Source organism: Magallana gigas, chromosome 5 (genome assembly GCF_963853765.1).
Source record: "Magallana gigas chromosome 5, xbMagGiga1.1, whole genome shotgun sequence".
NCBI classification, from domain to species: domain Eukaryota; kingdom Metazoa; phylum Mollusca; class Bivalvia; order Ostreida; family Ostreidae; genus Magallana; species Magallana gigas.
Window position 1 is genome coordinate 25,218,908 of NC_088857.1, and position 11,826 is coordinate 25,230,733.

Genomic DNA, 11,826 nt, shown 5'->3' on the forward strand with positions numbered 1-11,826 from the left:
TTTGTAGTCATGAGTAGTATTATGCAACACTGCATTTAAGTAATTCAGTATTTTGTGAGTGTAAAAGCTAACATGCTTTATAGTAAGTCTTCTTTAAGACTGTATATCAGTATTTTGTGTGTAATAAGCGTCTATGCTAAGTGTGTCATTCATGACCCTATAGCCTGTAAGTAAAGTACGGTGCGTATTGGTGTAAAAGCCACAGTTGCTTTTGTCATGTACTTAATGTGTTTGTGTACTATGTTGGCGCAGGTCCCTTGTTCCATCTTTTGTGTAAAACACTTTCATCGATGGTGGCCGAGTATTGGTGACGTCTTGTGTAGACCAAGTGGCCAGTAGAGAACATTGTCTATTGGAGGACCTCACCAGTCCATTCTTGTCAAGACCAAGTGGCAATAGACAACAGTGGAGGACCTTACCAGTTCCCATACTAGGACATACTAGGACATTTACTTTCAATGTGTATCAATTCAAACTATATTAAATATGTAAAAACAATGTAAAAATATTGTCTTAGTCTTTGTCTTAGAGTAAATATAAATTTTAGTTAATTCCGCTCGAAAATCTGTGACAGATATTAAGAAATCGAATTGTTGAAAATGATTTTTTGATATAATTTTTTTGTGATATTAGAAAATACGATTGATTTTTTGATATCACAAAATCGAATTTCTGATATAAAGAAATCATTTTCTGATATCAGAAATTCGATTTCTTAATATCAAGAATTAAATTTTTGACATTAAAAATATTTGTAATTTTCAGATATCAAAAAATCGAGTTTTGATATCAAAAAATAGATCGCTTCCGGTTGCTGTCTCACCTAGTCCAAAACACGTGTATCAGGGCTGATACACTACTACATGTAGTTATATGATATCAAAAAATATATTTTCTGTTTAAAAAAAAATGGCGGTAAAACTTCACATGAAATAATTACAAAATTAAAGGAGGCTTACCTGTAAAGTGAACTTAAATTGGAATTTTTCGAGGCACCAAGGTATGAGGCGCCGTTTTAATATTTTTGAGGTATTTTCTGATATCAAAAAATAAATATTTGATATCAATAATTCGAATTTTTGATATCAAAAAATAATTCTTGATATCAAAAATTAATTCTTGATATCAAAAAATCTATTTTGTGATATCAGAAAATCATTTTTTGATATCACAAATTCGAATTCTTGATATCAAAAAATGATTTTCTGATATCACAAAATAGATTTTTTGATATCAAGAATTAAAGTTGATTTTTTGATATCAAAAAATTGAATTCTTGATATCAGAAAATCATTTTTTGATATCAAAAATTCGAATTCTTGATATCACAAAATCATTTTTTGATATCAAAAAATCATTTACATTTTCTGATATCAGAAAATCTATTTTTTGATATCAGAAAATAAGACTTACATAAAATTACTATCAACTTAATGAATGCTCCCTGTATTACAACTTTTGTAATTTGTAAGAAAATGTGTTTCAAGCCTGTAGATGTCTCTTAAGAATAATAATGAATGCCTTATTTTAAACCTGGTTTCATTCTGGCAAGTTTTGCCACATAAACATTGCTTTCTTTGCGATTTGCTGTGAATATTGAAAAATGATGGCCTCGCATAATATAAAGAGTTATACAGGCGTACAGTTAGCGCTTTCTATACATAAGACCAGAATTATCAAGAACACTTATTAAATTTTACATTAAAATAAATAAAAGACAACAAATATTTAAATGCAAATATGACTCTGTAGTTCGGCAATTTAATTTTGGGTCAAGGGAGTATTCATTGAATAGGTGAAATTTATTCGCCATTTTCTTTGAATTTCTGATATCAGAAAATATAATTCTTGATATCAAAAAATCAGTTTCAATATTTGATATCAAAAAATCATTTTCTGATATCAAAAAATCGAATTTCTGATATCAGAAAATGATTTTTTGATATCAAAAAATCGATTTTTTGATATCAGAAAATGGATCGTATTTTCTGATATCAAGAATTCGAATTTTTGATATCAAAAAATCATTTCCTGATATCAGAAATTCGAATTCTTGATATCAAAAAATCATTTTCTGATATCAGAAAATACCTCAAAAATATAAAAACGGCGCCCCATACCAAGGAACGTTTGGTATTACGTGAGATGTGCAAGCCCAGATCATTTAACTCAATATTTGAATATTTTATAGTCAATTTCAAAGTAATGATAAAACTCGAAATATATTTGAACACTGTTCGTTATCACCACCTGATCCTGTCTTTAATTTTTGTAGAGATTTTTGTTTGCTCTGCTCCTGTTTTGTATTTTTTCCTTTGGACATTTGATTTTGAACACCGTTCGTTATCACCATATTTTACTTACCAATTTTACTTTCTTATCTTAACGTCATGCGTCTAAAAATGATGTACTAAAAGTATATGAATCGTGAAATATTTCATATTTATTTATTAACTTATCTTCGAGTCATTTTAAAAATATATTTTTTGATATTATAAGCTTGCTTGTGTTGCATTACAGAATTCAAACAATCGCAAATTGTATTACTGTTTTAATTAATTGCATGGTTTTTTGTGAAAATAGTAGCTATTTTATCGTTTAAACATTTTATCTGAATATAAAGGATGTGATAAAACGTCTAATGGTTACTGCAAATTGTCATCTCACGGCTAACACAACGGAGTTTTAAAGTGGTTCAATTGGAACACCATACTCCCATACTCTCGATTAATTTTGCAGAATTTTCTGCAACATCCTCATTGTTCATAGGATATGAATATCTTTTGTCTTTTTTTTTTGGAAAGTTTATACCAAAAATTTCATTTGTTTGGATTTGCTTAAGGAAAATACAATTCTTGTGCAATTTTTTCCGGGGATTACTTTTTTGCGGCCAGTTTTCAAAGAGAAATACTTCTCTATCGAGTTTTTTAGGGGAATATCTTTAAGGGGGGATTCCACTCGACAGGACCGAAACTATAACTGTAAAAAAGATACGATTTCAGTACAAATCTGGCCATGCACCTCACTGAAGTTGTAAAAATATTAAGTCATGCTTTTGATATAGATTTCAATTCTATTTACTATCCACTATTATACATTGTTATACTTTCATGTTATATACTGAAATCTGATTGGTTAACACGCAGGTCATAATATATAAATAGTGCCTGTTTGGGAGAATAACAGTTGAAATTGACACCCCGAGAAAACCATTGTCAACCGATGCGAAGCGGAGGTTGACAATGGTTTTCGAGGGGTGTCAATTTCAACTGTTATCCTCCCAAACAGGCACTATTTATTTTGTTATACTGAATGTCTTAATTTTAAGAAAATTTTACTGCTTTTATATAGGAATAACGTGAATTCTACAGCAAACCGTACGCGCATAATTTTCGCGCATGTAACATTTTTTAATGTTACCCGTTGCCAAGTGCGTTGCTAACGCTGAGGGTAATAGTAAATATTATTAACTGCGTCTTAACCAATCAGATTTCAGTATTTAACATGAAAGTATAACAATCTGTTCTATTACCCTCAGCGTTAGCAACGCACTTAGCAACGGGTAACATTACAAATTGTTACATGCGCGAAAAATATGCGCGTACGGTTCGCTGTAGAATTCACGTTATTCCTATATAAAAGTACGGAAGCCCATTGGTGCCACGTTGGAAAAATATTTTATCTGGCGGCCGCCAGATAATTATTTGGCGGCCGCCACATAATTTTCTGGCGGCCGCCACATAATTATTTGGCGGCCGCCAGATAATTATTTGGCGGCCGCCAGATAAAACCTGGCTTCCTGATGCGCACGTATGTTTAAATGGGAGCTTTTTAGGGAGTTGTGGATACACTCTAATTTATTAGTTTTATTAATTATTTCTGAAACTTTACATTGAATATCAATTGCAGAGCTTAGGATTTTGAAAAACTGGTTGAGTTGAATGTATAGAAGACTTTGTTGTTAGAATCTAGAATGAGTTTTATATTACTTTGTGCCTTATATTATACATGTATGTTGTAAAACATGGTATTTTAGAGTTGATTCTGAACTGTTAAAACTGAACTAAACACCCGTTCAGGAAATCTTAACATTAAAAAACCTTAACTTTAGAGGAATTTTATGTAAACATGTATAAGTAAAGGAACGCACTGCCTTCTGTATGTTTTAATTTTGGTATAAGAATTTAACAACGCAGATTAAAGTCAGCTTTATTGACCACGACAGCTAGTACATGCAATATTATCACGAGAGCAGATCCATCTATGAACTAGGATAAGTGTGTACTTGCATTCGTGGCCATCAAACTAAATGAATTCGAAACTATTTAACTGACTGTGTTGTTAAACTCTTATTCCAAATCACATGAAAGGCAGTACAATAAAAAGACCGTGATCGGCCACAGTCTCTCTGGGTAAATCAAAGTACCGAGAGTACTGAAAGGCGGGGTCTTGAAAGTTTGAATATGTAATTGTTCACGTTTTCCTCCATTATGTTCCAAAAATTATGAGTTTGAATTAGTTGTTTCAATCTACATGTAGTATGCTAAAGTTCGGTTTTGTGCAATTGCCTGATACTTTGTCATAATTTTGCTAAATCCCGACCGGGACTGTTCTTCATAATTGTAGAAAATTGACACAACGGTATATTATGTGAAATAAGACCCCAAGAACAATTAAAAAAAATACACCTAACCGGGAAAATCAAAACAACTATATTTAGGTATATAATTTAAATCGTTATATTTATTTATTTTGTGATCAAAGGGAAAATCTATAAAACGGACGGTATCTGTTATACAAGGTTTATGGAAACTCCGAAAACTCTTAAACTGTTGAATTACCGAACAAAGTTAACATTTGTATACCGATAACAAACACAGGCATCTAGCGTTAGAAATATTTCTTTTTGACAATAAGATTATTCCAAGTACTATAACAATAAAAAAAATTTGACGCAGTAGCCATTTTGATTTTTTAGACCTTTCCTGTCATGATTTTTTTGCAGCGATTCATATAAAATTAATAGTTAAAAAATAAATTCGTTCGCCATTTACGACTTTTTTGTGTAAACTCATGCATCATTTACACGAATTACGATACAACCGTTTCCGAAATTTCATTAAAAATCATACTCCAAATTCAGTCATGTGCTTTTCAAATCGATAAAACAAGAAAATGGAGACCAAAAGTGAATGAATCGCGTCATAATTTGGGGTAGACCTTTCCTGATTGGCTGTGATATGATAATTGTAGATTGTTAGTTTTAGCTATTAATTCAGATTTATTTGATTTGAAAATTTCTAAAATATGCAAAGTTAACGCTTTTAACAGTAAAATTAACAAATGTTGCAGGATATTGTCATTTCAGGGATCTTTGTCCTTTAAATACACTCTCGTTTATTAAACGCACAATTTAATGCGTGTCTCGGAAAAATGAACTTAAAGGGGAAGGAAACTAAAAATATGTTGTACAATAAATCAATTAATTATCATCTACTATAATTGTAAATCGTATTTATTTTCATTAAAAACCCCGGAACAATGAATAAATCAAGAAAATTGATCGCTTAATTTAAATTTCCCGCCGCCATGGGGGCTGCCATGGAACTTTAATCTATGACGTCACACCATCTATTCCGGTTTGTCTTATCAACATAACATCAGTATATTCGCTCTAAATGACAAGTTTTGGAAAATTTGAAACAATATTGATTTGAGACCGTTCTTTTACCTTTGCAAACTACAAACTAACGTCAAATGGAGCATGTTCGTTTAAATCTAAAAGCGGAGGTTAGTGTCGGAGAAATCTCCGGGTAAATGTGGAAATTGTCAACAGATGCCAAGTATCATAGAAAATGTCTGCCGTCGTTATTTCGACATAGTAATTCCGACTTTAAAGAATGAATTTTAAACATCCCGATTACAATTATAACATTTATTCAGTTAGCGAAGGACTTGACTTGGATTAAAAAATTTAATCGAGGTCGTTTTCAACTTTGAATGACAGCAGATTAACAGCTGCCATTTACTTATAAAAATGCATTATTATATTTATGCATACAATGATAAATGTATTTATTCTTTAGATTGACGTGTGAACTCAAACATTATCAATTTTGTTTAGTCGATTATTTGAGTAACAGAAAGGCATAAACCAGCGTTAATTATATTCCGAGCACTGTGTACATTCATTTGTATATGTAAACCAAACCGGAGTAGATGGTGTGACGTCAAAATAATTATTTTTTTTGGTTTTTAATACAAAAGAGTTCTACATCATGTCAGCCTCCAGTAAATACGATTTCTCCACCTTCAAACGTTCATTAAAGCTTAATTACGCATTTGATTTTCAAAACAGCATGACCACTTGTGATAGTTTACACCACTTTATTAAAATAAATAATGTTTTTGACTTTCTGTAATGAATTCTTTTGGATTTTATCGGCTGAATGAAAAATAAGATTTTATAAAGAAAATAAACAAGTTTAATTTGAAAAAAAAATTAATAAACAAAACAAATCAGTATTCTCACTCCCCCTTTCACGCCACTCTCATTCGAACATTACAAAAAAAAGAATAATAATTCAATTAAACAAATGAACAAATATCTGAAACTATCAACTGAATTCAAGATTAAATCACACTGTATCAGATATAAAATGGAAGTAAACTACAAAATGTTGTTTAGAAGCTATTTCAACCAATAAAACTCTTGTTGAAAAATTTACTAAAAAAATGTTAAAGTTCAATTATTCAAAATACCGTGATATTACAATTAGTTCAAATTTCAGCTCAAAATCATGTATATGAAAATTAGCCTGTAATAACAGTCGCTTTTTAACACTTGAAACCTCTCTCTGAAAATGAACTCAGTCACTTCAAGGTCACCATGTACCCAGGACGTTCCTGCCCTCGTCAAATTTCCTGCCCCTCTAGTCGCTATCCTAACTGAAAGCCCCGGACTCGCAGGTCTCTCGCTTCCAGTCTACGACCACTGCCCGGACAGAAAACCACGCCCCACTCAGCACAGAATGCGTCTCCGACATTCGTCAGTTGCCCACATGACCTTCCATAGGAAAATTCCCGTCTAGCACACCAGTCTGTATTTCAGGAAATTGTACCAAACACCCTTACGCACTGAAAATAACACACTGTGACTAATAAAGTCCCGATAAACTTACAAACATACTACCAATTACACTAAGAACTAAATTACCAGGGAAATGTACAAAATAACAACAAAAACAACCTTACCGGCTAGGAAAACACGTGCCCGCCTAACAAATTCAGAATTCAATGGTTACCCGTTTCTCCTCAGTATAATACTAACTGGAGATATTCACCAATTTCTTAAATCAGGAGCTGCAAAACGTGGCACCCGGCTGATGTCGTTACCGGACACTCTACTGACCACTACACCCAAACCGGTCACTTTAAATACTCGATCTAAAAATAGCACACTCACCCGACACTCGTCACTCACATACGGTAACCCATTCACAACAAATTTAAGGGGAACACAAATATAAACACCAGTATATACAAAACTGAATCAACTTTATTACACTTTTCTTCCCCTTTAATTTCGAAAGCGATTTAATTTCAAATTTTTCGAGGAGCTACAATATAGGATTTGTAAATCAGATTTTAAAACTGTGATAAAAACTTACTTTTTATCTTCTTAAAATTGCAATAAGTCCTATTCATTTACATGTACTACCACACAATAAATGAAAAATTTTAAACATAACAACCATGCGTTATCTCTGAATGAATTCATAAGTCTAATATTGGTGCGAGGTATTTATCAATGGGAGAAAGATCAGCTGAGTTTCTGATGAGAGGCATTAAGATATTGATGAAGAATTCTTTTCAATTATGAATATGACTGGTTTGATCCGTTATAAAGTATAGAAAATGTCTCATAACATTAAAACAAATTACATGATTCATTTGTATATTCCAACTAAGCCGGACAACATGAACATTAACATTTAACTTGGTTCTTCAATCGATAATATTGTATATATCAATTAATCTATTGGTCACCCAAAATGTATAATCTAAATAGATTTTGCTTACATGTACAATGTATTGTTCAAAATCTAAATTCAGTCTAATTAACTAAAGAGTCAATGAACGAGAAGGCAAATTCAGACTTGTTTTTATTTCCTACGTACAAATTGTTTTTTTAGAGATGAACAGCAGTCATAACGCGTGTTAACTTGAAGCCAATGAAACACCTATTTAATATGTAGGACATCTGTGTATTTTAACCTCGGCTCGCGCATGAAGTTCGGTTATGGTGGCATATCTCTGCCCCTTGTGTGCAAGTTATTTTTCTATCAAATATGTCGACATGCAAGATAAATATGTTGACATGCAAGATAGTTATGTCAACATGCAACATAACTATGTTGACATGCAAGAAATTGCAATCTGATATGAATTATACAAAATCTCAAAAAATCGGCCACCTGTGACATCCAAGATGCTAGATGCTATCTTTCTATGTCACATGCAACTTATTTATGTTAACATGCAAGATAAATATACTGACATGCAACTTATAAGTTGCATGTTAACATAACTAATTTGCATGTTGACATAAATAAGTTGCATGTCGACATAAAGAAGTTGCATGTTAACATAAATAAGTTGCATGTTGACATCAATAGGTAGCGTATCTAGCATCTTGGAAGTCACATGTTGGCGATATTTGAGATTTTTTATAACTCTTATTTGATTGCAGTTTTCTTGCATGTCAACATAGTGATGTTGCATGTTGACATAACTATCTTGCATGTCAACATAATTTAGAGAAAAATAACTTGCACACAGGGGGCAGAGATATGCCACCATATACTTGGAATAATCTTATTGTAAAAAAGAAATGTTTCTAACGTTAGATGCCTGTGTTTGTTATCGGTATACAAATGTTAACTTTGTTCGGTAATTCAACAGTTTGAGAGTTTTCGGAGTTTCCATAAACCTTGTATAACAGATACCGTCCGACTTATAGATTTTCCCTTTGATCACAAAATAAATAAATATAACGATTTAAATTATATACCTAAATATAGTTGTTTTGATTTTCCCGGATAGTTGTAGTTTTTTTTTTTCTTGGGGTCTTATTTTACATACTGGCACTGTACCAGTTATCGGCTAAAATTTTACGTTTTCTATTCGTAATTCCTTATTTCTTGATATTTTTGGATAAAACTTGACATACTTTAAAAAGTGAACTCCTTATTTATCAATCTGTTAGTTTATATCATTATTTAGAACCCAAAACATCTTGTTTTGTGCTTTTAAGCACGCCCCGAATTTGCCGACTCGGAGATTTTACGATTTACTGTACCAGTTATCGGCTTCGTGATAATAACATAGTAAAAATCCGTGTTCATGTTGATTTTATACTCTGCTAAATGTAGTTTGAATTATGCCCCTTTGCTAGGTCAGACTAAAGTATTTGGGGTCATGATACATTATAAACAAAACTCATAAAAGAATTCGTTTATTATCATACGGTAATACACCAAATCGTATACTATTCAATACATAATTGTGCAATCAGGCGTTCAATTGCGCTACGAATTTCTTGGAAATTCGTGAATTCCTTTTGTTTATACATGTTAGATGTATTGATTTTATATGTCAAATCAAAGAAGGGATATAATAACGTATCATAAAGAGGTAATATTCTATTTTTAACTTATTACGTCACTTCCCCCACTGCTGAAAGTGCAAAGATGTAAACTCAGCGGTAAACAATGATCGTTTAAACTCATGTAAAAAACATATTCAAGAAAGTTTTCAAGCAAACTTACTTTTTCTTTATTCGAAAAAGACGACTGAATTAAAAAATCTTGAATTGTCGCGTGCTATAAACCCGAACTCTCGGTTTAGCCGATAACTGGTCTTAGCCGATAACTGGTACAGTACCAGTAATATACCATTGTGTCGATTTTCTACAATTATGAAGAACAGTCCCGGTCGGGATTTAGCAAAATTATGACAAAGTATCAGGCAATTGCACAAAGCCGAACTTTAGCATACTACATGTAGATTGAAACAACTAATTCAAACTCATAATTTTTGGAACATAATGGAGGAAAACGTGAACAATTACAAATTCAAACTTTCAAGACCCCGCCTTTCAGTACTCTCGGTACTTTGATTTACCCAGAGAGACTGTGGCCGATCACGGTCTTTTTAGTGTACTGCCTTTCATGTGATTTGGAATAAGAGTTTAACAACACAGTCAGTTACATGTAAAAAGTGTTATTTTTATGGCCACGAATGCTAGTACACACTTATCCTAGTTCATAGATGGATCTGCTCTCGTGATAATATTGCCTGTACTAGCTGTCGTGGTCAATAAAGCTGACTTTAATCTGCGTTGTTAAATTCTTATACCAAAATTAAAACATATAGAAGGCAGTGCGTTCCTTTACTTATACATGTTTACATAAAATTCCTCTAAAGTTAAGGTTTTTTAATGTTAAGATTTCCTGAACGGGTGTTTAGTTCAGTTTTAACAGTTCAGAATCAACTCTAAAATACCATGTTTTACAACATACATGTATAATACAAGGCACAAAGTAATATAAAAATCATTCTAGATTCTAACAACAAAGTCTTCTATACATTCAACTCAACCAGTTTTTCAAAATCCTAAGCTCTGCAATTGATATTTAATGTCAAGTTTCAGAAATAATTAATAAAACTAATAAATTAGAGTGTATCCACAACTCCCTTAAAAGCTCCCATTAAAACATGCGCGCGCATCAGGAAGCCAGGTTTTATCTGGCGGCCGCCAAATAATTATCTGGCGGCCGCCAAATAATTATGTGGCGGCCGCCAGAAAATTATGTGGCGGCCGCCAGATAATAAGTGGCGGCCGCCAAATAATTATGTGGCGGCCGTCAGATAATTATGTGGCGGCCGTCAGATAATTATGTGGCGGCCGCCATATAATTTTCTGGCGGCCGCCAAATAATTATGTGGCGGCCGCCAGATAAAATATTTTTCCATCGTGGCACCAATGGGCTTCCGTATAAAAGCAGTAAAATTTTCTTAAAAATTAAGACATTCAGGATAACAAAATAAATCGTGCCTCTTTGGGAGGATAACAGTTGAAATTGACACCCCTCGAAAACCATTGTCAACCTCCGCTTCGCGTCGGTTGACAATGGTTTTCTCGCGTCGGTTGACAATGGTTTTCTCGGGGTGTCAATTTCAACTGTTACCCTCCTAAACAGGCACTATTTATATATTGGCATGTAGTCATGAATACAACAAGTACTAGTAACATACAAAAAAAACCACTCCGTTTAGCATATCGGTTTCTAGTATGTTGTAGGTTTTCCTTTTCGAAAATCAAATACACTGAATTGTTAAATCTCATGATGTAAGCTTTTTTGCATATGACATTTAGCATATGGCATCCTTAATGCTAATTTTAATGTCATGAGCTCAGTTGCAAAATACATCAATTTCAGAGGAATTTCTTTTCAAACAATATAGACTACATGCATTGCAAAGATTTTATAAGAAAATTGAAATTGACGACTGTTGTCCACAATGTTTATTGAGAGGAAAAAAACCCCTAAAACAAGTAATTTTAAGAATATTTTCTGTTTAAAGTTTAGAAACGTATTTACATGTAGTTTATTTCCAGAACTGTTGTCCTTCATAGCATATGTTTTTCATGATTGGTTACATTCATATGTTTAGTTCATTTTAAGCTATATTCAATCTTTATAAAAAAAAATTCTCAGAAAATAATAAAAGTACCTTCTACTACTGAAGTACGCATTTTGG

At 32.5% G+C, this 11,826-nt stretch overlaps 1 long non-coding RNA gene across 1 annotated transcript; it reads right to left on the reverse strand.

Moving 5' to 3' along the window:
• Window positions 1–6,471: 6,471 nt before the first annotated feature.
• LOC117682511 (uncharacterized) lies at window positions 6,472–8,463 on the reverse strand. Its single transcript, XR_010714101.1, has 2 exons — window positions 7,255–8,463; window positions 6,472–7,137 (listed from the first exon to the last, which is right to left on the reverse strand). It is a non-coding gene; the product is annotated as an uncharacterized lncRNA (long non-coding RNA).
• Between the last annotated feature and the right edge of the window lie 3,363 nt (window positions 8,464–11,826).